The following is a 27,511-nucleotide window of genomic DNA, read 5'->3' on the forward strand; positions in this document are numbered from 1 at the left end:
AAGAGATTCTGGTAAATGCAAAGGTAGCTAAACTTTCCATCTTGGACAGTCCACAGCACTGCAGAACTTAATCAAAGAATACAGTCTATCAAGGCTTCATGACCTCTTTCATAACATGCTTTCATTTTAAAGTGACATCACTATCAAATTGTCCATAGTCTGAAACATGAGAAAAACTACAGAGAGGAAGAAATTTAAAGAAACTTCAAGATCATTTCTTTCTAATCTGCAAACTCAAATTGCTGTTTCTTTAAAACAGCTCACACACATCCGTGTATGCTATCTTCGATCCCATTTACAGTGGCATAGTAAAAGCTGTCTGACTTTCTTGTCTTTGACCCTCAGTTCTACTGCTCAGGGGTCTCAGAGAAGGTTGGGGTGGGAAGAGAGGAGAGAGACAGATGTTAGTTCAAGCAGTACCTTCATAGAGTGATGATCCCCATTGGTTTTTTGGCTATGGAATCTCTCAAATTTGCACAAGTTTCCAGGCCCAGTGAGTGACTTCAGTATCAGTAGTCAGAATGACTTAGAATATAAGTCCATCAACAAAAAAGTGGAGAAGACTCTCAAAATAGCCAGTTAAAATCCCCCTATGCAAAATCAGAAACAGCAAGTTAGGTACTATAACTCTTCTCCATCCCCAGTTTTGGAATCCCACTGCAACAGATAAATAATTTCATGTTTCGGCTTTTCCACAAGAAGGTTTTATGAAGCCAGGGTCTTGACCTAGAAGAGTAATTGCTTTGCCAACTGTCTTCAGCATGGCAGTTAAGAGGACTGTTTCATCACACTAAATGAGTTCTCAGGGCAGTCAGTCCCATCCACAGTAGTTTCTGCTTATTATACTCCCCATTAAATTCCTCTTTACCAGAAGTGTATTGGGCCTGAGAGATATATAAAAAGAGAGCAATGTACCCTCCTGTGGATAAATTGGTTTTTTGGACAGAACTAACTCTAAGATTGTGGAATAATTTAACATGAAGTTATCTTGAGTGAACTTAAAAGGGCAATGATGTCTTCTTCCATAATGCTAAAATACTCAGTGTTTTCTGGATGTTACAAGATGAAAAGTCATTCATAACAATCATAGCTACTGGAAATGGAAAACAGGTACTATATTGACCAGCTATATTGGCCATACAGAACATAAAAGAAGCAAGAATCAAATAGATGAAGTAGTCATTGGCTACTGCAAATTCAGCATTGAAGTTAAACGACCTTATTTTTCCCCATCATTTTGAAAGGCCTGAAACAAAACCTAGTCTATGAGATTATGCATTTTCAGAAAGTGCAAATCCCTCTTCAAAAAAAGCAAATCAATCTGTTTGATTGGTTTTGCTGGTTTTCTTTGGTCCCACTCCCTTTTCCCCACTCCCTCGAAATCTCTATTTTTCATTGATTTTCCTCTACATTGGTAAAGGAAATAGAAATAAAACACAAATAGAAAGGTTGCAGGGCACTGGAAGAGGGTCTCCAGGGCAGTCATCTCACTATTGAGCTTACAAGAGTTCAAGAAGCATTCAGACAACACTCCCAAACATTTGGTCTAATTTTTGGGTCATCCTGTGTGGAGCCAGGAGTTGGACTCAGTGCTCCTTATGAGTCCTTTCCAACTCTAGATATTCTATGATTCTATGAAATCTGAATTCTGCTTCAACTTTTAGGACACCATGTATGTTAGCATGGCCTGCAGCATACCTTCACACACTGCACTGGTCATGGGGTGGAAGAACCAAGACTAACATTCGAGACTGAGACTGGCCAGCAGTCCCCTCATCAAAAAGCAGCTGCAATTTCTAAGCAGCTTGAGCACACACTTCTCTTAATTAACAGATTCCAGCAGCTCAGCTGCAAGCATGCTATACATAACCCACATGTGTGTGCAAAGCCAGACCTCAGTTTGCTTTCTGGCACAGCTGGGGAGGGAAAAATAGCTTGAGAAAATGGATATAAATAAACTACATGCAGATAGCCAGAACATCATCCGTGGACAAATCCAATGGCAGAGCAATAAAAGTGCAAGCTCAGTCACCCAACCACTCACTGGATAACTGGTCCACATCACAGTGCTTGTCTGCACATAGGGAGCCATTAAAAGGAGCAGAGTGTCATGTTGAAACTCCTTTAATAACATGCAATTTAGAAGAGCATTTAGCAGCAATAATAGTACAGTACACTGCTTGAATTTTTTTTTCCCATTAATACAATATCATTTCCATGAATCAAGCTTACTGATGGCACCAGGGATTTCTCTATAGAAACTTGCCATGGTAGCAAATAGCAATGGCACTTGATTCCGTAAGAAGGAATTTGCATTCAGTGTCTGAAGCAGCTGAAACATGAAAGAGGCCTTCTCAACTGCAGGAGTGCTGGCAGAACGTCTGTTTTTCTAAACAGTGTCAGGATTTAAACACCACATCACTCCTCAGCATAAGTTTTCAGACCCACGTAGGCCAGCTTTCACACAGAAGGAATCAACACTTACTTTTTAATACCAGAGAGACTGGTCTGAAAATAGCTCCTGCAGCACTGGTTAAAAAAAAAAAAAAAAGCTAAGTCTCTATATTTAAAATTTCATTTTTCAAATTACAATCTTCCTGTCCAGTACAGTGGGCAATAAGGGCTATGAAGGAAAAAGATACTATCAAGTATGCATCATTTTTCGGCTCGACATAGGATTAAATCAAGGCCAAAAAGATTGAGAATTAAATAGTCTTGTGAATATTTTTAACAGATTGTAATTACTTGGAATTCAAAATGCAATTACTTGAAATTTTACATGCTCAAATTTATTTTATTTTGAGCGTGTGCATTTGTGTGGACACACGTGTGTATGCGTGCACACTTAATGAATGAATTGTGAGCATATTTATCAAGCTCAGGCAGCATACACCAAGGTGCATTGCAATTTCTTGGTCCCATGTGCCTGGTAACCATTTTTTACAGTGATGGAATCTGTAAACCCATCCTCGCTCTCCATGTAACTCCCCTCGCCTATATTATCAGCATACACTGGACTAAAGGAAGAGAAGGAAGTGTAGGAAGCAACTAGACATGCAGACATCCAAAGACAAGACTGGACATCTGCACTATGATTCAGAATCAGCAATTCAGATTTTTTACCATAAGCACTAAATTGAGTTTAATGCCAATGGATTTTACACCTCTTTCTAAAGGTGTCAGCCTTCTAAAGAGGTGACAGTCTTCTCTGTTCCTACAAGTAGGGAGTTCAAATAAAACTGAGTTCAAATAAAATTAAGTATTAGCAAATCCACTGATTACCTCGGGACAAACAACATGCTTGAATTACCCACAGCTGAATCCAGTGTGCTAACAAAGCTAATGTACCACACAGTGTTCTATATTCTTCAAGGAGGGGATATAGATTCCAGAAAAGACACACAGTACAATAAAAGCACCCAAAACAAACTTAAGAGATGTGTTATTTTTGATACCTACTACAAAGAAGCTTCCAATAAAAGATCTGGCTGATTTAAATCCTTCGGAAGTTTTCACTGATAAGACATTTGGGAGGGATGGAAAACATTTTTGTGAGTTTGATCATCACTGGGATGCAGCAATTCAAGATGGTCTTAGTCTAAGATTATCTGTGGTGGTTTTTTTGCAGCCATCTGCTTTGTGCACTTCGAAGTTATACAAGCTATTACACAAATGTATGTGCTCATACTCTCTCCACCCACCATAAGTGCATACAATATTCACCCAGAAGTTAAACCCTAGTACAAACTGAAGAAGCTGGTCACCTCTAACACAGAGAGTAAAACTGTGCTTGAGGCCCCAGAGCCCTGGACAGCTATTTAGCAGTGAATAATTTCAAATTCTATTAAATAAAAGGCAGAAAGAGACTAGAAAGAAAATAATACATTATGATGAAGTTATTAAAACTAGATACAGTAGAAGGAGTGGCTGAGAAGGAAAAAAACAAATGTATCATAGCCTACAGCACGTTCCAACTGATGGCACAGGAAACACAACTGTCCTTTTTGTACAGTCTAGCACTGAAAAAGAGTGCTTTCACTATGCTGGGAAGGGGAGCACTCAAATGGGACTGCCATCTGCTCCACCTGTCTCCATGTATATAGCCTGGCATTTCTACAAGAACAATTACATTATGCTGACTGCACAGGCTCCCAAAAGCTTAGGGTTCAATTTGTCACCACGTATCATCATTTCAGACTACCGTCTTAAAAAAACAATTCTTTAGACAGTATTAGTAGGAAGTGAGATTCCATAGGAGGCATGAGTTCTTGCTAAATATTGCTGAAAAGATGTAAGTGTATGCTCAGCTGCAAGCAGATAAGTACTTCCAGTGACTCCAAAGTTAAGGTATTCACTACAGTTGTTTCTGAGAATTAGGCCAGAGAAAATGAGCAAAAAAGAAGGAAGCGAATTACTGAATGGAAAGTTCATTCTGAGGTTTACATTCAGATCCCCTCAAGAGAAGCTGATGAGGTATTTGCACACATTTAACTTCAATCTGTGAAATGTCACATAGCGCAAGTAAGTCCTGATTAACCCACTTGGTTCTCAAAGGTTATTCATACCAATATATCCCTAATAAAATGCTATCAACTATCCTTCCATTCATTGCTTATTTCTGTTTACCTAAGAAAACTCTCCTATTTCCAAAGTACACCTAAATTCTTAGGAAACAGTGTGGAAGCTAAAATCAAAATGGCTTCTTAGCTGCAACTAGAAGGATAAGTATTTTGATTAAAAACAATCTGTGCTACAGACATTTGGAGATCTGCCTAACATGTTTAAATCCTATTTTAACAAATGGCCAGTATTTTTATAGTCTTGATGACTCTTCACTTTTTTTGCCTTTTTTCATCCAGTTAACTCAGGCAGAAGTTGCCAATTAATTCTAAAAACAATGCAATAAAAGCTTTAGTAGGACTTCAGTCTTGATTACAGATAACCTAGTAATTCTAGAGAATATTTGCTGAAATTTTTACTACTTCCCATTTGCTTCCCACCCCACTTCTATACAAGAAGTATATGCATGTTGCATTTCACCTCAGTTTTCTTCCCAAGATTATGTTACTCCACTAAGAGAAAAAACACCTCTACATGGCCCTTACTTTCAGAAGATCAAATTCAGCTATTTTGAGAATGGAATAGATATAACATTGTCACTTCTCTCAGCGACAATCAACGGTTAGAGGAACACTTGACCTTCTAGTGCAATTTCAGCTGCTGTATTACTTATAAACTTAAAAAAGGACTATTTGTTTTATCCAATACAATCAAAATGTCTTATCCCAAGAAGAAAGAGCACTTCAAGAAGTCTAATCTTGTTCTTGGTAACTGAACCACTGGTACTTTCATACACTTGACAACTTACGTCAAGGCTGAGAACTTACATAGAATATATTCCACTTATCCCAAACTACAGTTTTGCCAGTGACATTTCTTGTTCAAAGGCAGTAAGAACGTCTCCTTGAAAAAATATTTTTTAGCATATTTGTTGGGGTGCTGCTTCTTTCTTCCACTGACCAATGAAGGGATTAAACACAAGAACTTTGACTTTTGTCAATAAGCATGAAAATGGGACTTTGCTGAAAAGCAAAGAGGGTAAAAAAAAGCCCTGTCTCTCTGGGTCAACGTCATCATATTCCCACAGGTAGTAGAAACTATTTCTATAACACTATGGCTCTATTTTGTACAGCAACCACTGGTCGGGTTCTAAGATCTCATATCAGGCTGATTTCACTGATCAAAGTACATTTCCTGTTCACCTTTAACACCAGATGCTCTAGAATTCCTATCTCCAACCTTTTCAGTTGCATCAGAAGACTAAACCAAGAACTTACAAAAACGTATTTTCTGGCATCTTAGAAGTCACCACGTGTTACTATAAAAATGGAAGTGTTTCCCAAACAATACTGAGCGTATCAAACTGCTAGTTGCCTGCAGAACGATTAAAGTGAAAGATAAGCCAGCTGCTATAGTTACACAGAATCACAGAATTCTAGGTGTTGGAAGGGACCTCAAGAGATCACTGAGTCCAACCTCTGTGCCAATGAAGGTTCCCTATAGCAGGCTTACAGGTGGGCATCCATGGGTCTTGAGTATCTCCACAGGAGACTCCACCACCTCCATGGGCATCCTCTTCCAGTGTTCCCTCATCCTTACCGTAAAGAGGTTGAGTCTAAATACAGGAAAACATAAGGATGAACTTCAGGAAGAATGTTTTTCTTGCTTTTTTTTATTTGATCACAGCAAACTGAAACAGATGATTGTTTCCTTACTGTCCATGCGTTTCTACAGGATGATTGAAAAACCTGCTTCCGAGCACAGTACTGCCAGACAAACTTAAAGGAGTATTTCTCTTGCTTCAGATGACCACCATTATAAGCACAATGGTTTCTGAGCACAGTAGGTTCATGCAGGACTTTATGACCCACCAATCCAAAACTCAAACTACTAAAATGATCGACTAACCCCACCACACTGCATCATTTTGTGTTCATTAAAAACACACCTGTGGCACAAAGATGACCAGGGGACTGGAGCACCTCCCCTGTGAAGACAGACTGAGGGAGCTGGGCTTGATCAGCCTGGACAAAAGAAGGCTGTGGGGTGACCTCATTGCAGCCTTTCAGTACCTAAAGGGAGCCTACAAACAGGAGGGGAATCAACTCTTTGAAAGGGTAGATAATAGCAGAACAAGGGGAAATGGTTTTAAATTGAGGGAGGGAAGATTTGGGTTGGATGTCAGGGGGAAATTCTTTACAGAGAGAGTGGTGAGGTGCTGGAGCAGGCTGCCCGGAGAGGTTGTGGATGCCCTGTCCCTGGAGGTGTTCAAGGCCAGGTTGGATGGGGCCCTGGGCAGCCTGGTCTAGTATTAAATGGGGAGGTTGGTGGCCCTGCATGTGGCGGGGGGTTGGAGATTCATGATCCTTGAGGACCCTTCCAACCCTGGCCATTCTGTGATTCTGTGGCACAAGAGAGCCTTTAAAACTACACAAAGATATAAGCCAAGGCTAGGTCCACCTCACACACAGGATGCCTGTGTGGAAGATGTGTTGAGAAGAAAGAAGTACTACAGCAACAGACAGGTTTCTGAAGAGCAGGTAAACAGGCAAACAGGCTCCTGCACTTGGAGGCTAAGTATCCTTCTGCTGTTTCAACTGGGCACATCATAAGGCAGCAATAGTCAATGACAACAAAATCCATGAGACATCTTGTCAGCCTGACATGTTTCCTAAGTTACATATATGGGTAATCATTAATCTGTTGCAAACTTACCTCCAGCTCTATTACCAAAATGGAAACCAGTACAGGCTCAGTCCTCATAGTAGGCTACATAGATACAGATATCACATCTCAGTTAGCAAGTGCTGCAGAGAAAATCCATATCAATTATTTAAAGAAACTAAAGAGTAATCCAGGATAAGAGTTTCTCATGTTTAGTCAAATAGATCTCCAGTGCACAACAGCAAATTATGTATGAATACCCATCCAGGAAGAAGTTGAACTAGTTTTGCATGGAAGCATCATGAATAGTGAAAGTATACCACATAAATAAAATGAACAGTCCACAAAACAAATCCAGTTTAAAACATCCTCAAGTTACACATTATCTAGACTCTGGGAGATTGCTTTGGGAAAATAACTTGTACGCTTAGTTCCTTTTTATACTTTCATACAATCATTAAGGTTGGAAAAGACCTCTAAGATCATGCAGTCCAACTGTCAGTTCATCCCCACCATGCCCACTGACCACGTCCCTCAGTGCCACATCTCCATGGTTCTTGAACACCCCCAGGGACACTTGACTCACCACCTCCCCGGGCAGCCTGTGCCACTGCAGCACCACTCCAGCAGAGAATAATGTTTTTCCTACATCCAACCTGAACCTCTCCTGAGGTTTCCTTCCTGGACAGGTTATGAATACTGGGCTTTTTCTTTAAAGACAAGAGCTCTGTTGTTTTTTTTTACACATATATATGTTTGCACATATTCTTAACATGTATATAAAATACTATATAAAAAAATCCACTATATATGTATACCTGTGAGTATATGTGTACAAACACAAACATAACAAACATGTATTTTTAAAGAACATTTAATGGACTGACTGCTTGCTCCAGCCTATTAATCATAACAATCCCATTCTGTTCAGACAGATAGGTAACAACATTGAGCAAAAAATGAAGAAGCGAGGTCTTGCAGGGTCTTTCTTTAGAGCAGCATTAGTAATTTGGAATTCTTTCCTCACAGGCAGCCACTCCTACAGCTGCTTACTCGCATGCAGTGTTTTAGATTATCCTTTTGGATTTACATTTGCTGCCCAGTGACTCATGTTAAAAAAAAAAAAAAAAAAAAGAAAAAAGCAGAGCAGCAGATGCATTGCCTTTGCTGCCCACTAGGTGGACTTTCTTTCTGGAAATTTTCAGTTGCGCGCCTTCAGCACTGTCAGTCTTTTCTCTGCCTTAGTTTCCAATCCCCACCAAAAAAAAAGATCAAATCTCTTTGGAAGTTGGTCATGTGTAGACCCAGGGTAATTACATAAGATGTTATTTTAGTTATGAAAAACACACTAAATTCTGCATTCTGCCACTGCTGTAGATTAGCATAAAGAAATTTCTCCAAAGTTTGTTGTTAATAGTATTTAGATACTTGGGAACAGTTACACTCTTCTTTATCTGGAAGCTGAATTTAAGGCTATTCAGACACTATATGTTCTGGCCCCAGCTCTCCCTTATCAAGAGACACACACATCCAAAATAAACACGTTACAGCTTCTCTTTTGTCTTCTTGAAAAAACTATTCAGAAATAATGTTAAAAAGAGCTCCCAACAGATTCTGATGGTTTCAGAAGCTGCACTGCATGTTGGAAGTAAGATATGGAGTTAGATGGACCTTTGGCTTGATCCAATGAAAACTCTTTATCATTTGAACACTTACCTTATTAAAGAGCAAATACTTTCAAGTTTGTAACGTATTATGTGCTAGGCTGCAGGACTTCACCAACAATGCAAGTAGAAACAGTTTCATCCACTAATGTTGCATTTAGCAAAAAATAACTTGCACGAACATATAATGTTCCTGCACTGTGACAGCAGATGCCAGCTACAGAATTAAGATGGACTGCCTCTACCCATGTTCTGACTACAGAATGTCTTTACACCAGAGAATGACAGAATTTTCCTTCTGCCTATTTCAAAGCAGCACTGTACTCTCCAACAAGGTTCACACATATTCATCTTTGCAGATTTCCCTGTTAAGCAGTTAAATGCACAGCTACTTTTGAAACCAATTAAAACCAAATATAAACAGGCCACTTATATAAAGGTATATACAAGTACTTCAGAATTATTTTCCCATCACGGCTCACAGTCAGCTACCCAGAGAACTATCCTTCCTGCTGAAGCTCATGAACAAAAATGGGGAAAACATTTTCTTGACTGTTCTTTCCAAAGACTAACCCCTTTCCTCTATTTAGTTCATACTAACATCTTTATGTCCCTAGACTTCGTAATAGAGGTAAAAAGAAATGACATATTTTGTTCACACAGCTTCTTACCAAACTACTTCAGTTTGTCAGATCCAGATCTGACAAAAGCATCACTTTAGCTAGACTTACTTGAAAATCAAAACTGATTTAGTTTGCTTACTCAGCTTATTAAGTAAATATTTCTGATATTTGCAAATTAAGAAACTCTACTAATAAGACCATAAATTAATGTAACCTTTAAAATACAGGTATCTTTAGCAATGCTAGTCAAGAAAGAAGGAAGAGTAGCAAGCATTAAAAGCGAACTGAATTTTGAATTAATTACAGAAAAATAAAACTCAGAACTTGCCCTGAAGAAAAAAAAACAGTAATCTAATTCAAACTAGTCTATGGCTGTCCAGAGAGATTACCTTCTGGAAGTACAGTAATTACATTTGTAAAGTAAAATCACTTACGCCTGGGGTGGGGAGGCCCAAAGGATTATTTTCTTTTTTTAAATTTTGAAATGTGTATAAGTTTCATAATGCCATGAAGACTGAGAAAAGAATTTTGAGTACAAGAGTATACGTTCTGAGTAATGGGCTTCTTTGGCGTGTATCAGATACGTGTAGCGAGTACAGTCACAGAGACCCAGAAGTCACCTATGAATGAATACAAAGTTCCACTTTTCCTTATGAGTTTTCATTCCAAAACAAATAGCTGTGTTTGGGGAACTTCTTGCAAAGGCACTTTTTCCAAATCTGTAATTAGACCAATCCTCACAACTCCGAAGAAAAACTCCTACTGGTTCCACTGGGCGTTTCCCTACAGGCTTTGAGCAGTACCTTACAAATGAGATTACCTAAAAGCAAAACAAACTCCACAGTATATTCTTATAACCTCTGGCTTTCCTACTGGTCCACAAAAAGAGTTTTAATCCAACTACGTATCCATTTACAGCAAGACCTAACAGCACTATTCTGACAGTCCCATTGTGACACAAAAGTGTCACAAAATAGTTTGGGCATCTTTACAAAAAAAAATAAGATGCACAGTCAAACAAGGTTCTAGACTTATGTCTTATCTACAAAAACTCTAGATTTTCTAGGATTTTCTGGATTCCAGAAGCTCAAGTTCTGGACAGCTAGAAAGAAATGATGTGAAACACCAGAGGCTTTGAATCAGGTATGAAGCATTTACCTCTCTTGTAATTATCACATAACTCAGGTCTATACATCTGACATCTTCCACTTTGTTAGCATAGGAGTCCAGCTGCTGAAGTCAGCCCACCTCTTTTCCATTCCTCATTCATTAGTACCAATGCAGTACTTCTTTCTGAACTCCGTTCAACAGTTTTTCTGTTGCTGCTTACAGCTTTCCTGGCCTGCAGTAGCGTGTTCTGCTGCTGTTAATGTAGGCCATGCTGTTTCCAGAGCTATTTGCCACGATTTCCCCGTTCAACGCATACCCTTCAATTCACAGCCAATAAATTCCCTTTAGCAGTAAACTAGCATGTTCCCAGCAAAGAGTAATAAAAAAAGTTCCAGCAAAGAGAACGCAGTGACCTCCCCAAGCAAAACTCTACTCGGACGGAAGAATCCTTGTTAAATCCAATTCATCAGACCAAGATTCTGAAAAGTACCAAGTTTTGGCTACAGCGCATTTCTTCAAAGCGTTGAGGCGCTTACCGCTGAGCAGCACTGGCTGCGCCTGCACGGAGCGCACGGGCAGCCAGCCGGCTCCGCTGCCACGGCGCGGCCAGCAGAGGGAGCGCTCGGGCCACATTTCCACCGAGACACGGCGGGGGCTCCGGCCGGCCTTCTCACCTCCTGCTCCGAGCCGGAACAGAATCGACCCAACACCATCTTCCCGCTCCTTGCAAGCGCCCAAACGTCTCACCTTCTCACCAGCGCGCACCTTCAGTCACTCTCCCATTCCAGTAGCTACGACTTCCAACGCTGTCTTCATCCCAAAGACTTGTAACTTGAGGGCAGGGTGTAATCACATGTAATTTTTTCCTATGTAATTACATGTAAAAATTAAAAGAACTCGATGGCCGACTCAGTGCCCTCCTATGCCTTTCCTAATGTTTCTTTTAGTGCATTTAGGGTCTGTCCTCAAAACTGCCCAGACAGGGGCAGCAAGAAACGGACACTATCCCAGCAGGCAAGAGCAGCAACTCAACTACAGCTGTCCTCTGTGAGACCAAGTAATGCTAGAGAAGTGTTGTTTGAAACCCAGTAGATCTGGCTACCAAAAAATAGTGAGTCTGCTTTAGACCATCTTACCACTATCGAGCCAAGACACAAAATCACAGAGCTAGCATCAAAAGATAGGATGGGCAACTTCTTACACAACAGGTTCATGCAAAGGTTCAATTTTGTCTTGGAGGCAAATGGGCCACCCTCGAGAGTCGTCAAAGAATGAAAAACCACAGAGCCAGCCCAAACATCACCAGCATCTCACTTCAAAATGAAGCTTCCCCTGAATATCGCTTTCAATAGCGCACACAGCAGCGTACACGAAATAGAACAGTATCCTCAGAGAGAGGATCGCATCTGACAAACGCCAATTACATCAAGTGCTTTGGGAAGTTGCTCCTCTACTGCACTGAACAAATCCATGTAGAGCTTCACTGATCAGAGCTGACCAAGTCAACTACTGCTCATCCCAGTTTGCCCTCATTTACCAAATCCGATGTAAACAGCAAAACCATCTCAGCAGATTCACAAAGAAAAAGCAACTATCTGCATGATTTGCATTCAGATGACTGCCTTCCAGTCATATAAACAATACGTTTCATTTAACAGTTTCTCCCTGCCAGCATGTTCTTTACCAATGAATGCATAATTGAACTTTCAATTGTTAATTACACCTCCTCCTGCTCTTCTACTGACACAAAAGATGAAAGCGAAGCTGTGAGAAGCAGTATGACTACAGGAAACTTAGGACCGTTCAAGTAATTTCTAACCAGCAATGCAGCGTTGCTACAGCACAACAGTGCAGTACACTGTTAAGCCAGAATTGCTTGGAAAGGTGAAAAACTTTTCATTCCATTCATTTGCTAGGCTGCAGTTTGTCCCCCCAGTTTTAGAACTTCTGCTGGATAAGCAGTTTCATCTTGCCAAAAAGACTTCTGTGAACCTCCAACAGTGGATCAGGAAAGGCATGGGGAGGAATCTTAATAAGAAGGCATGTAAAGGCTGACTTACCAATTGGCCCACTGACTTGTTAAATAAAAGAACTGCCACACAGAAAGTTGCTGAGATGTCTTAAATACAAAATACACAAAGGCTTCCATTTGACTATTGCATACCTATCTCCAACCATCAGATTGGTAACAAAGAAATGAACATGGAATCAAATATTAAAAAATAAAACATAAATGGAAGTACATAATAACAACCTTGAATGACTGAAACATTTTTCCTTTCACTAAGCACAGACCTACTTGAGTTCTCCCCCACATTACGTTATTAGCCATAACAAAAAGCTTGATGCTGTTTACCCTCAGTCTACTTACCCTGCCTATTTACCCTCAATCTACTTTCCTCTATCCCATGTTTAGGTATTTAAAGTGATATCCCCTTAACTTTTCATTAATGCACATTTGTCCAGTGGGTGGAGATAAAGCTTTAATTAGAAAGCTAAAAACAAACTATTTGAGTAGCTACTCTTACTACAGAAATGACACTTGAACGCCAACATTACCTCAGCAAAGAGGCTTAAATGAAATGATCTTAAAGTTTTTCTCTTACCTTCTAATTTTCATTATTTGGAAAGTATTTTGAGAAAAATGTTTGGAATAAACAGATAAAGACTAAAGATACTTTGGAATCAACAGCTGTGTCTCCACCTACTGGAAAAGTGAATTCAACTGCAATATTAATTTGATCCTTTGAAATGCAGATATGCACAAGCCATTACAGCAAGGTACCAGTGAGAGATGCTGAGAACCAGTTCTCCTCTCCACTCTACCAGAAAAAGTTTGTGGAAATTACTGAATTTCCCCAAGGTCAGCATGGATTTCATAAGGTTCCTATTCTCAAACGGTTGCCTAAGTCAGTATATTCCAAATAGCACATCTAAGTCATTTCTCACATAACATTTGCTGCCAATAAATGTGAAAAGTCACCTACTTGCAATATCTTACTGGCTTCCACTGTTTTCATGAGAGCCAGACATTAATGTTAGGACGAGTTCTTTAGACAACTGACATGGGTTAAACACACAGAACTGTTAACATGGAGCATTTTCAACATGTAACACTCTTTTTTAAAAACAAATGAACAACAAAACCACAAACATCTTGAAAATAATTAAACATAAGAATCTTCAATGTTTCAATCTTCAGTAATTGAACATGAATAGAGAATCTTCAACTTTCAATGTTTTATTTTACTTATTTAACACAGCTATGATACTACTCATTACTAACCAACACAAAATAGCAAGGTAAATGCTTTCATAAGAAAAACACCTCTCTCAACCTCTTTTTCATGTCAGTTATTCTTGTAAGAATGACATCAGCCATGACTAAATAATTCAGGCTTCCTTTATTCTGTCAAAAAGAAATTTTTGAGCCACAGAATGGCATAGTAACATCATGATGTCATAGCTTACCTGAGATAAACTTGATGGTTAGCAATAATGACCAAGGAACCAAATAAAACCTTAACTTTGAAGTGGCCTTAACTGCCTCCCTCACAACTGAACCCGAACCATTCTTCTAACATTTTGCTGAGCTCAGGTTAGAAAGATTTTAGGCACACCTGTACCGAGTTAGCCAAAGCCAGTGACTGGCCCAGCTACCTGGCACTGCCTTCTTGATGGCACACACTGAACTGAAATCCTACATCAAATTGAAGCTCTGAGGCAATCACTGCCTACTATCTGTCCCGTGACAAAAAGGTCACACTGATAGCTTCATGTCCACGAAAACAAACCATTACGTTCCTCCAGCAGCACCTGTGGCCTGCTTGTCTGTATTTCAGCCTGCCTCTCACCTGTAAGACTTAGCCAAGTTCAGTTTTTCTTCACATTATGAGTATTTTCTATTGTGGAGGACACTAAAACTACATTCCCACAGGCTCGCTTTTCATCCTGTGATCATATTCCACCTCATCCTTCCACACAAATGACCCCAGTGTTGTCTGTGCCGCTCTGGTTGCAAGACAGTTCTAAGAAGTCATTTTTCACCACTAATGCAAGGCCAAACACACTTCAGTTTGCGCGGCACTGAGTTCACATAACATAGGCTGTGTACCACTGCAGAGAGCTGTTTGGCTTCCTCTCACGCTTCACCTCCTCTACTGCCTCTTCTTTCCTCGGGAGAAAAACACGAACATCTCATTCAAAGCCAAGTCAAAGCAACAGAAAGAACGGGCAGCAAAAAGCAAGTTCAGGTGCACCAGGTGTTGAGAACCCATCTGTCCATGCTACAGTATGCCTTCTGCAGCAGATACTTTTCTTTATCTTGTAACACAATTACTACTCAGTCAATTTCTCAAACCAGGGTGAGTCAACTCTTATCTGTTTTTACCTTAAACACAGAACACAGACCATATAATTTAAGCTTCTATGACTCTGTTATTCTTTCCAATCTGAGGACAGCTTAATTCATTCCACATCTAAGTGGACACTGCAACACCCAAAATGCTACCATAAACATTGCCATGAATCCAGCTCTGTTGTTGCCTCCTAAAGCAAAGGAAATTCCCTTTCCTGCAGCACGAGGAAAGCATCATTTGTCTACAGATCAGTATCCTGCAAAGTGTATCAGAGGGCACTCACAAGAGCCTGCAGTGGTTGCATCAAGCATGGTTTTAAAGGACACAAAACTTTTTAAAAGCTATATTCTACAAATAAATACATTTAGAAAAATTGTATGATTCAGGGACTGAGTCACTGCATGAACAGACTCAGACTGAAGGCTCTTTTGCCGGTCATCATGGTACTATGAAGTTTCCCTCAGATCACTGACCTCTGTTTCTACACACAGACGTACCCAATGCGAGGACCTAATACCGAGCAGGAGCCTGATTGTGACAGCACAAGTTGAGTGTTTGAGGGCAATGCTCAATCACATCCTTAAAAGTGTGAAACATAGCCAGTCAAATCATTTGGTAGAATATTTGGATTTCCTTTTGTACTGGGGGTAAGCATCAAGTAGAAATGTCAGAAGTAATCAGATTGTCCAGATTTCTATTTCTTTATCTTGTTGAGGTTTGCATATATTCAGAAGAAGAAAAAAAGAAGACTAACATTGTATGCTTTAAATAAGCAGCTTTCTACAAATTAGTTGATTTTTTTCCCTCTTTTTTGAGATTCATTTTCCCTTTTAGTTCTCTGTAAGACTCCTTCATGTTAGCTAGACATATTTTCAGCACTTTCTTCATTATTTCTATTTTACCTAAAAACCCATATGTGATTACACCATGATTTATGTGCACAGCTTCCATTATTTGCTTAAGAAAAAAAAAGCAACAAGAGGTAGTTCAGGAAAGGTCCAATTGCACATATGTTGCAACAGCTTTTCAATCGTTTTGGAGGCTTTGGGTATGCGCAGTTAGCCCATTAATTTAGCAGCAGAACAGGCATCATTCTGAGCTGGTACTGTGTATTTGTCAATAATTTCTGTATTAAGCAGCTTTGACAAACGGAAACTGCAGTGATCCACAGCATCAGAAACAAACGCACACAGAATCCAGAGAAGCTGAATATACACACTTCTGGCCAGATGCTGAAGGTTCCGTAAAAATTAATAATGAAGAGAGTAGTATTGTGTCTCATATAGAAAAGAAATGAAAGACTAATAATGGGAGCAGCCTTACGGTGACACCGTGCTCGGTACTGCAGATTTTTCAGAACAATATGGATCTCAAGTCATCTCTGTAGTGCAGTGCTCGAGAACAAAATAAGGAAAGCGACATCATCAATTCCAAACATTTCAAGGGAGGAAAGTAGATTTCATAGATTTCTCTGAACAGTTGCTTAAAAATCACATTACCATTAGCTCAAAGTAGACATCAATTGTCAGCGCTTTAGTTAAATGAGAATTTACAGCATTTTCAAGAATTTTGTGACAAACATTGAGCAGATCGATGGTTGCATGGCAAAGTGTTAAAAGCCAGCCACCTCAGCAGAAATAAAAAGAAACATTACGATGTTACTGTCAGGTTGAACAGACACTATCTGTACAGAAGCAGTACGAAAGATCTGTTCAAAGCTTCCTTTAAGTCCAACATCTATTTATAGCCACCCAGCCTCTCTACAATTTCTCACAGTCCCTCCTCCTCCCCAAGCCAAGTCGGGGAAGTTTAATGGATGCAATCCTGGGCCTTGTGCCGCAAGGAGCTCTGCAACTCTCCTCCTGTGCAATAAGACCAGGAATGATAATAAGAGAATGCTCTAGTGTATGCAGGTGCCAAACACACTGGATAAACCTTATCTGCGCTCCTTAGGAACGAAGTTGTTTTTTGTCTGCCAGCACACTGACAGCAATAAACCACACGAGCATCAGAGCTGATGTAAAGGTACCTTCTCTCTGGCCACAGACAGACTGAGCCAACCACAGCTGTTCAAGTGCGCTCTGACCCTCGTGCAACAGCAATGTCACCCCTGTACCTCCCCACTCCTATTTCAGTGTCACAACCGTACACTACACCTTCCTCCAAGAGACCGGGAGGCCGTTGGGTCTTCTCCTGTCACGCAGCTTGCGCGTTAGACTGGATTTCCACCACCCAACCACGCACGTCTCCATGGAGCGTTGCTCCGGATGGGCTCTCCTCCATCAACCGGCATCTCCCCGACAGCTGCACCACCGCCGAGCGGTGCACCCATCTCCCCGCGGAACTCCGCCACGAGCGGTACCGCCCCAGCACCGCGTCCCCTCGCCCGCAGGGCTCGCACGGAGCCCGAGGAGGCGAATGCGCTACGGGAACTCTGCCCAACCCGCTGCCCCCGCGTTTCCCCCGTTCCCGGGCAGGGGCGGACGGAAGAGGAGAACGGGCGACTTCCTCGGAGGAACACGGCCGCGGACGGGGCGGGCAGAGATCAGGAGGGGAGGAATCATCCCGAAGGGAGCGCGGATAATCCGCGGGGCACGGCGGGGCGCGGGGTGGGGGATAATCTGCCGGGAAGGGGATAATCCCCGGGAGGGGGGCGGATCCCGGGCGGGGAGGGGCGGGAGCTCCTGTAATCCACAGGAGGAGAGAAAACGCGGACGGGGGTGGGTGGGGGTAATCCGGGCCGGGAGATGAGGCGCGGGGCTCGCGGGGACACGGCCGGGGGCAGCGGGAGGGAGGCCGAGCCCGAGCCCGCTCCGGGGCACGCAGCCTCCTTCCCCGCGCCCGGCGCTGCCGTGCCCTGCCGTGTCCGCCGCCCCTTAGGCCCGCACGGCGCCGCTACCTGCGGGCGGCTCCGCCCGCCCCGCGTTCGGGGCTCCCGCCGCCGGGCAGCGAGCCGCGCCGGATGGCCTCGGGACCCCGCCTCCCGCTCCATTTCCCCGCCGGCTCGCCGCTCTCCCTCTTCCCCCCCCAACCACGCACACGCGCCGCCCGCTATCAAAACTCACTGGCCGGCACCGGCTCCCGCTCCCCGTCCCCTCCTCAGCGGGCGCCGCTCAGCCCCATCGACGGAGCCGTGGCCCGCGGGCCGACGGTTGGCGGAGGCGCGAGCCGGAGCTGCCGCCGCTGCTTCCCCCGCCGCTTCCCCCGCGGCTCCGGCCCCGCCGCTCTGCGCCCGCCTCGGCGCGCGCCGCCGGCCTGCCAGCAGCACGCGCTCGCGCTCCTCCTCCCCCGCCCCCTGCCGCCTCCGCGGCGCGCGCGCGCGAGCGCCTCCTCTCCGCTCCGAACCCCCGCCCGAGCGAACGGCTGAGCGCGTGAGGGGGCGCGCGCCGCTGCCGTCCAACCGCCCCGGGCAGCGGCCCCGCCCCTGCGGGTGTGCGTGTGTGTGAGAATGCGTGAGTGCGTGAGGAGCTGCGCGTCTGTCGGCGTGTGTGAGTGTGTGTGTAGGTGTGAGGGAGAGCGAGTGAGGGCGTGTGCACGAGGGTATAGGAGTGTGAGAGTGCGTGTGCAAATGTGAGCGCACGTGTGTGTAAGAGACCGTGAGACTGAGCGTGTGGACGCGTGTGTGCGACGGGATGTGTGAGGCTGGCGTGGCAGCGTGCATGAGGACGCGTGCAGGAGGGCGCGTTTGTGTTGGGGAGAGTCAGCGTGAGCACAGATGTGTGTGTGTCAGCGTGAGTGTGGTGTGTGAGGGAGCAGGGGGGTGTGTGTGTGTGAGTGTGTGTGTGAGCCTGTGTAAGAGCTGGGCCTGAGGGGATCAGCAGGCATCCCAAAGAGGGGAACTACCAGCCACCAGCTGCATCCTCAGCACCAAGGTGCGAGCTGCAGGAAAAGCGGATTTTCCCATGGCCGTTGTCTAACGTTTCATTTGTTCTGAGCAGTGATTATAGACTAGCTGTCACTTTCTGCTTCTGGTTGATTTTGTGAAGACTTTCACCTTTGAATACTCTTGGACTTAATGAAATTTGAGTTGCAAATGCTAAGGCACTTTTGCATGCAGAATTCTCGTGGAAGCTGAAGTGTGCTCACAGGTCAGAGTTTGCCCCAGAAAAGAAAGCATTCCTATCCAAAGCAATACCTCATTCCCCAGCCCACTTCCATTTTCTTTTTGCCTTCTCTCACCAACTTTCCAAACATTTTAAAATCCAAGTGTACAGGTCAACAGTAATTATGCTGTTTTAAAAATATGCGATAGCCTGCTGTAGCATATGGCAACTCTTAATAATAGCTGTCTGCAATTCACACTGGCCTTTGCTGTGGAAGCCATGGGGGAGGAGGAAAAGCCATAACTTCGCGGGCGTTGAGTGCATTTGAACAGAAAATCTGCTAGCTATTGATTTGCATTTCAGCCAGTTCAGGTTGTGCTTTCCTACCAGATAGCAGATAAGCTGATTGTTACACAACCAAAGATGTCAAAGAAGCAGCATATGACGGATATAAATAAAGAATGGTGGAACAGCAGCCAGCTAGTGAACATCCTTTCTCAGGTTGACCAGTAAATCATAGAATGATGGAATGGCCTGGGTTGAAAAGGACTACAATGCTCATCTAGTTTCAAACCCCTGCTATGTGCAGGGTCGCCAGCCACCAGACCAGGCTGCACAGAGCCACATCCAGCCTGGCCTTGAATGCCTCCAGGGATGGGGCATCCACAGCCTCCCTGGGCAACCTGTTCCAGTGCATCACCACCCTCTGTGTCAAAAACTTCCTCCTAATACCTAACCTAAACCTCCCCTGTCTCAGTTTAAAACCATTCCCCCTTGTCCTATCACTATACACCCTTGTAAACAGCTGTTCCCACCGCTGTTTATATGCTTCCTTCAACTACTGGAAGGCCACAATAAGATCTTCCTGGAGGCTTCTCTTCTCCAAGCTAAACAATCCCAGTTCCCTCAGCCTTTCCTCATAGGAGAGGTACTCCAGCCCCCTGATCATCTTAGAGACCCTCCTCTGGATCTGCTCCAAGAGCTCCATGTCCTTCCTGTACTGGCAGCCCCAGGCCTGGATGCAGTACTCCAGATGGGTGTAAGAGACTCATCAAGTAAGATCTCGTCCTCATGTAATTATGAGTTATTTTCATTTAGTCTTCGAAATACAGTAGCTACAAAAGGCTCTACACTGACGAGTCACTGTGCCAAGAACTTCACAAGCACATGGTATTACCTATCCCTGGGTCCAAAGAGATGACAGTCCTCTTGCAGTTTCTCAAAAAAATGTCCAAGTTGAACGTATTTTTTTATAAAATTCTTCACAAGCAGTTATCTTATTTAGCTGAAGAGGAGTTGAACAGGACTCAAGGGCTTCTCAGCGATATGATGACCTACCATACTTCTGGTGTTCATATCCCAGCAGCTACAGTGGAAAAACTGACAGGAGTAGGAAATTCTCATTCCCCCAAAATAACCCCACATCTTTCTCTCTTCTCTGTTCCTCGCTTATTTTCTTGTGATATACTAATGGAAAAATTTTTGAGCCAGAGTTACAAAACTCAGAAATGTCATCTCATTCCGCATTTCACAACATCATGTTGACGTATCTTTCAGTCCCTTCAACTGGGAGGCTGTCCTCCAGATAAGGAGAAAGGGTTGTGTGAATTTATGCTGGTATCTTGAATGATGTCCTGACTTTACCTTCATTGCCTATGAAAGGAAATCATTTTACTGCAAAAGTCTAAGGTTCCTTATTACAGCTCAATTCAAAGCTTGAATCCAAAACTGTGAAACATGGCAGCTCATTACTGACTGTAACAGAAATATCTAAGCACAAAGTACTTTGACTGCTCTGGAGTTTTTTGAATGTTTTTCATTCTGGCCTCCACAGCTGTTATTTGGCTATTAAAGCCCTTCAGGGAATGTGCTCCAAATGCTTGCACACCACCTCTTGTCCAGTGCTTAATTCATTTGAATCCATTAAGGTCAAAGAAAACAAACAAACAAACAAACAAACAGAGATGTGTTGTTTAAAGGGAGAATTTAGAACTTCAGAGCTTAGACTTCATCCTGTGGTAGGAATTATATCTTTCAGGCTTTTTGTAACTTACATTCATATGCCATGCATAGCAGAAATGCCCTATCCAAGGCTGGCCATTAGGACCTCGGTGATGCAGTTCATTCTGATTGCTTTACGTCCTTCCTGGGGTGCAAAATGACTCTAAATCCTTTTTACCCATACAACAGGCCAAGCATCACTCTGTTCCCATTTTAGGGCAGAGGGAGTGGCCCCCGGTCAGGCCTGACTTAAGCTCCAGCGAGTTCTGACTAGTGGTCACAGGCAGCCAGGCACTATAAAATAAACTATAAAAGCTGAGTTGCTTTATGTCATGGATTATCTCGGTTTCTGTCTAACCATAGTCTTGAGGGAGCATAAAGGCTGTTTGGCATTGCTGATCAGCTCCAGCCCTCATGCTTCAGGGCTGAGCAGTTGGACTTCACTTGAAATGGGGTTTATGACTCTACAAAGCTTTGAAATTTGCCTTTGATGACATAGATCTTGCTCAAGTAAGTGGCTTCTATTAAGCCTGACGCTCTTCTCAGTAAAAATGCAGAGACTGGATTTGCTACTATTGTGACAGTTCCCTGCTGTGCTACAAGTTGCGTGGTACAGGTGTGCCCCCAGAGTCTTCTGCTTTTGCTAGGGCTTCTGCATGGGTATTGAAGGTGTAGAGGAGCAGGCACTCCAGTGTACAAAATGTTGGAATGAGTGTGGTGTAGTTTTCAGTCCCATCACAGTTCTGGGTGTAAAACATAATGAAGAACATAAACAAAACAAATATCCTATATTTGCCATCACCACCGCATTACTGAAATAATTGTCTACTGGCAAGAGTAAACTTCTCCAGCTTTCGCTTTGTCTTAGGGACTGCACAGTTTCTGGTCTAAATTCTGAGTGTCTTCATCATTGCTCTGATGACTATTGTAATGACAAAAGGAACAGATGTGTCCACAGAAGAGCTTTTTCTTTGAGTTAATTTCTTATGCCACTGGGGAATTGTTGTTGAGTAGTTCAAACAAAAGACTTGGAGACAGTATATTTTGTAAATGATGTTTTAAGCTGACTGCTGGTGGACTCTTCAAGTCTGGCGTTCTTTGTCCTTCAGTTTACCTATGTCTGACTGGCAACAACAGCTATATCAACCTTCAGACTACTGGAATTCCAGATTCTTTAGTTGGTAATCCCTAAAATATATTGTCTTAATCCCCACATAAATTATATACAATATAGCATCAGCTTCTTTGCTGTGTTTATCATCGTTATTACCAATCTCATAATGATGATTTGTGCATCCAATGGCATTCAATGCAAGTGAATTTTTTTAATGAAGTTCTTTGTGTCTAGGAAACGAACTGAGGTTTTGTTTGGTTGTATTTTGGTGGCTGTTTTTTTGGGTTGGTTTTTTTTTTTTTTTTTTTTTTTTGGTTGTTTGTTTTTTTGTTGGTTGGCATACAGCATAATTTCATGTCTGTGCAGAAAAAGTTGTTCAAAATATTCTGAAAGATTCAGCCAAGACAGCAAAATCTGTAAGCTGCACTTCATAAGAAATTGCATAATTTTCCAAGCTATCCCAGAGGAACTCATTAAACGATCACATGGATGATTACAATTATTGAAGGTAGAATAAGAACTGTTTTCTTTTTAGGGGGGTAAGCAAAACCACAGTAATTAGGACAATGTTGATTTACATAGAAAGGCAATGTGAAAGAATAAAAGGAGACTATACCTTCAAAGTTAAAAGTCTATGCATCAGTTCCTGTGCTATTTCCATCACTGAGGTCTGTTTGCACGTGAAATTCAGCTTCACGGGAGGAGATAATCAAGACAAATAGTATGGCTTTATTTTTTAAAAGGGGTGGATAATTTCATGGCAGCTTACAACGTTGGTAACTGGGCAAGCTAAGATAATAAGGCTAATCAAATCTCATGCTCCACAGCACTAATTCCCTGTGGGGTCAGGAAAAATCTTTCTACTATATACAATACTATACAATTAGCAAGGTTATTATTGGGGAGCAGAAATACAGCCTTCTAAAGCAACAACCTGTAATCATTACCAGAGAACAGAGGTTGCACTTGGGCAGATAGAGAAAATAGCATTATTTTCTATATGCCACTTCTGCTTCACTTTGCTGTCAGATCCACTGTTTTAGAATTACAGTACCTTATTTGCTAAAAAATAATAATAATAATAATATTTTCCCTGAACATGATTACCTAAATTCATTACCGCCTGGAATCTGTCATAAGCTCTTCCACCTGTCACTATTAGCCCAGTTAAAAAATATCTGGCACCGAATGGTCACAATAATGGTATTGATTAAGGTACTGCAGGTTGCAACTGCACATTGCCCTCTGGTAAGGTCACTACTGTCACAGAATTTGCTTCTCAGCAGTGGATTGGGCAGAATGACACAGTACCAAATGATGATCAGCTCTTAGCTAGAAGCTGAAATAACATGTTTGGAATATTTCGTTTTGGAAGTTCTACTAATTTTCTTTAATTGCCTGAACATATTGTTGTAGGTGTTCTGTCTGTATACTTGAATTTTATTTTCATTCAGTGTGTGCGTCAGAGAATTTATATTAGTGGCAATTGAAAATATTTTGCTATTTTTTTCTGCAAAATTTACAATCTGCATGTGAATGTGATACTCTTTACAAGTTTTCCTTTTTTAATTTTTTTTATTTCTTACAAGACAGAGGAAAGCCTATACTGAAAGCTTTCCTTCTACGAGCTATCCCTCAGACACAATGAGTAGACATTTTTTTAACCCCTTACCTCACATAGATTTATTTTAAAAGTATTAACTGTTCTCAGATGACTTGTTCTTTGCTCCTCTGGACAGCATATGTGCCTTCTTGACTCTCAACCCCACACACTGTTCAGGGGGAAAAAAAAAAAGAATACAAGGAAGTCTAAAAATCTAAGAGGAATAACTCAAATTAATAATAACTCAAAATAACTCAAAGAATTTCAAGCTTTCTTCATAGATGCAAAAGTGATGATTTTATTTAGGTGAAAAACATTCAGTCTCTTTTTTTTCCCTTGACTGCATGGCCATGAGCTGTATGTAGAAGGCTCAACTAAAAGAGATACAAATAAATGGATAAATAAATAAATAAAGTTTATGTTTACTTTTTGGATCTCAGAAACAGGTTCAGTAAAGGATCTGCTATCTACAGACTAAAAAATCCCCAGTACAGGACCAAGCACAAAAAAATCCACAGAACTTGAAGAATAAAAGCGTAGGGAAGTTGCTGAATAGAGTACATGATTTAGTTAGAACAGGCACAGCTAAGTCTGACGTAGTTGGTACATTCTTCCCTTTGTTCTTCACCAACAAGGTCTCCCAGACCTCTGTGAAAGGAGGAGAAGTACTAGAAATGCATGAAGATTACAACAGGATTATTTGCAAGCACATAGCTCATATAGTTCCATGGAATCAGATGGTTTCTCTGGGAGAGCTGAGAGCTTGCTGATATCTTTATAATGCTGCTGTCTGCCATCTTTGAAAAGCTGTAGGGTTCAGAGGACGTCCCCAACAAGTGGAGAAAGACAAACATTGCACCTGTCCTCAAAAAAGGCCAACAGGATGATTTGGGAAGTGAATGTCAAGACTTCAGCAACACTTTAAAAGACTTCAGCAAGGTTTTTGACATTGTCTCCTATCATGGGCCGACAGGAACCTCATGAAAATCATCCAGGATGAAGACTGAGTCCTGCACCTGACACAGCCCTTGTGCCAGTCCAGGCTGGGATGTGTCCGAGTGGAACAGTTCTGCTGAAAGGAGAGTGTTGGTAGACAGCAAGCTGAACCGGGGGTGTTCTCCGGCAGTGAAGATCTACAGCAAGAGGAAGTCTGTGGATTAATACCTCCCTCTGCTTGGCACTTGTTAGACAACAGCTAAACAGTGCTTCCAGTCTTGGGTCCCCAGTACAGAAAGACAGTTTATAAACTGGAGAGAGTTCAGCAGGGGGCTGGCAAGACGACTGGGGGCTGGAGCACTTGGCTATTGCAGAAAGGCTGAGGAAAGCGGGCTTGTTCAGCCTCAGAAAGTCTGGCTTTGAGAGGGACATCTCAAAGCCTGGCTTTACCTGTGAGGAGGTTATCAGGAAGACAGAGCAGGGTTCCTCAGTGGCCTGTGACTGGAGGATGAAAGACAAAGGACCAAAATGGAAGCAAGAGAAATCCAGGCTTTAGATACAGAAAACCTTCTTCATTGTTACAAACTAGAGGAAGCAGTTGCCAAGAGAAATTTTTCAGTCTCCATTCAGGGAGGTTTTTCGTACTCAGCTGGATGAAGCCCTTAACAACCTTGTGCACTCTTGTAGCTGTCCCTTTGAACATGACTAGAGACCTTGTGGGATCCTTTCACACCCGAGTTACTCAGTAATCCAATGACTCAGTAAGTCCACCATGGAGAAAATTAGCTGTGTATGCAAAAGGAGAAGACAGTTCTGGCACATATGGTTTATCTAGCGACTTGATAAATATTAAACTATACTGAGAGCATGAATGAGAATCCAGGTTACAACTGCTCCTTTGTGCTGTAATATGTTGGCTGTAGTTCAGTATTCCCTCGTTTGCTCTCATTTTGGCCTCAGCAACCTTAGAGTCTTGGCTGTACACCTTCAGGAGGACTGTTTGCATGTATGGAAGTCTTTTATGGCCACCAGCAAGTTTCTGCTTTTTCCAGCTCTTCAAGTTTTCCTTTTTTGATATCTCCTTCCTACAGAAGGAGGTCCACAGGGTGAAAGAGATGCCACAGAAAAATTCTGCAAATAATGCTTGACAGGTCTCTTGACAATGTCAGTAGTACTCATATCTGAAAATAATTTTCTTTAAAGAATGCAGAAATTCCCCTTGCTTGTCATCCTGTCTTCAGTTATTCACAAAACTGAAATTTCAAAAAAAAAAAAAAAAAAAAGGAAATACAAATATTCTCATAGCCGCCAAAGTTTCCTTTATGTTGTTAAAGTGATGTCATTCACACTTACTTCAGAGTTCTCTTACACTACATGATGGCTGTAAAGCAGCCTTGGTTTGAAAAAAAAAAAAATTAAGTGCCAAGAAATCTTTGTCATATTCAATAAAATCGGAGTACCAATACAGGAAATTTTAATTAAAAATGTCAAGGAAACTCAAGGGAATCAAATCATTTGTGAAGCTGAGCATATCAGAAAAGCCATGGCTTCGTGGCCTACATGAGTAGACTGAGTTCATTTCCTAGCAGTGTTCTCCACTTTATAAAAATTATTGTCAAAGGGACTACGTACCCTCATGCTTCAAGTTAAAATGAATAGTTAGCTGTGGTCGAGAAGAACTATCCCTTACAGCAGAAAAACAAGGAGTACTGGCAGCTTCAGACTGCAAAGCTCTTTGCTCCTTTCTCAAACTATTTGCCTGCACATCTTTTCAAGATGAAGTACCCTGCTGTTCGTATCTTCAGCTCAATGGGATACCAGCAAAAAAACTGTGTTTCTAGTGAAAATCATGTAGAATATAATCACTGTCAGTAGCAAGCATTACTGACTGTTCCCTGCTCTCTGCCCTGGCGAAGTCATTGAAATAAACTCACAGAATCTGGCAAAGATGACATCAGCATTGGAGGACTATTCTCTGCCTGATGAGGAAATAAAGAAGAAATGGAGAAGACAAAATATGGAGTGATAAAAGGCATGCAGTTTGGAAAGAAGAACAAAGGTGAAGAGAAATGCTGATAGGTACTTTACTTTTTTAGAGATAATTAATTTTATTAGTAACATATTTACAGACATTTTAGACAAGTTTAATGTCATGGGAAGAGTAATTAAGAAATCATTCTAGTAATATTTATCTTATAGTACTCCTTGGTTCCTTTCATTCTAATATCCATATGTTTTAAGACTGTAATATGTAGTCCTAAATTTGAGTCCATTTGTCATAAAACTACTCGAAGGAAATCCAATTATGGCCACTGAAGAAAACCAAGCATTAAATAAAAAAAAAAAAATTAAAATCCTTAAAAATTGATTGTAGGCACATGCAATACAATATTTCCATTTAAAGTCTAATTATACTGCAGTGGCTTAAACAAACCCCCAAACTGTACTTTCTGAAGTTAATTTCTTTCACAAAATTACTTAACATTTCAGAAAAGTTGGCTCATAGGACTAATGGCATCTTTTTGTTCTGTGTTTTATGTCTAGATCCTAGCTTCAACTTCAGCTACGAAGCACGTTTCGGAAGGCCAGGAAAGAACTGGGCCTTCTGCACCCATTTGTTCAGTTTCTTCTGTGGCAAATGATGATTACTAAGTAGATATACCAAGCTATACAATTCATCCATGGGAATTATGAACAAAGCTCTCATTTCTTTTACTTCAGACAAATTTCTGGCAAATAAGACAGCCGACAATAAAGCTTACTAAACATGGGTATCACCTGCCAAAGGAGAAATACAAACCGGTTAGTTTTCCTCCTTGCAGTACAACAATGGTT

The 27,511-nt window shown here is 41.9% G+C and overlaps 1 protein-coding gene across 4 annotated transcripts in view; it reads right to left on the minus strand.

Annotated features, from left to right (window-relative positions):
- The window catches only part of PALS2 (protein associated with LIN7 2, MAGUK family member), a 56,072-nt gene extending 37,955 nt beyond the window's left edge, over window positions 1-18,117 (minus strand). Inside the window, exon 1 of one of the 4 annotated variants that reach the window (XM_042817294.1) lies at window positions 18,045-18,117. The gene's annotated coding sequence lies outside the window, so the exon portion shown is untranslated. Of the gene's footprint in view, window positions 1-420; window positions 563-16,302; window positions 16,320-18,044 lie in introns of those variants that run through there. The other 3 variants (XM_042817293.1, XM_042817296.1, XM_042817295.1) reach the window with 3 other exon arrangements.
- Window positions 18,118-27,511: the final 9,394 nt, after the last annotated feature.

Source organism: Centrocercus urophasianus, unplaced genomic scaffold, assembly GCF_019232065.1.
Source record: "Centrocercus urophasianus isolate 14NV4802_14NV808 unplaced genomic scaffold, USGS_Curo_1.0 seq_16, whole genome shotgun sequence".
Classification (NCBI taxonomy): Eukaryota; Metazoa; Chordata; class Aves; order Galliformes; family Phasianidae; genus Centrocercus; species Centrocercus urophasianus.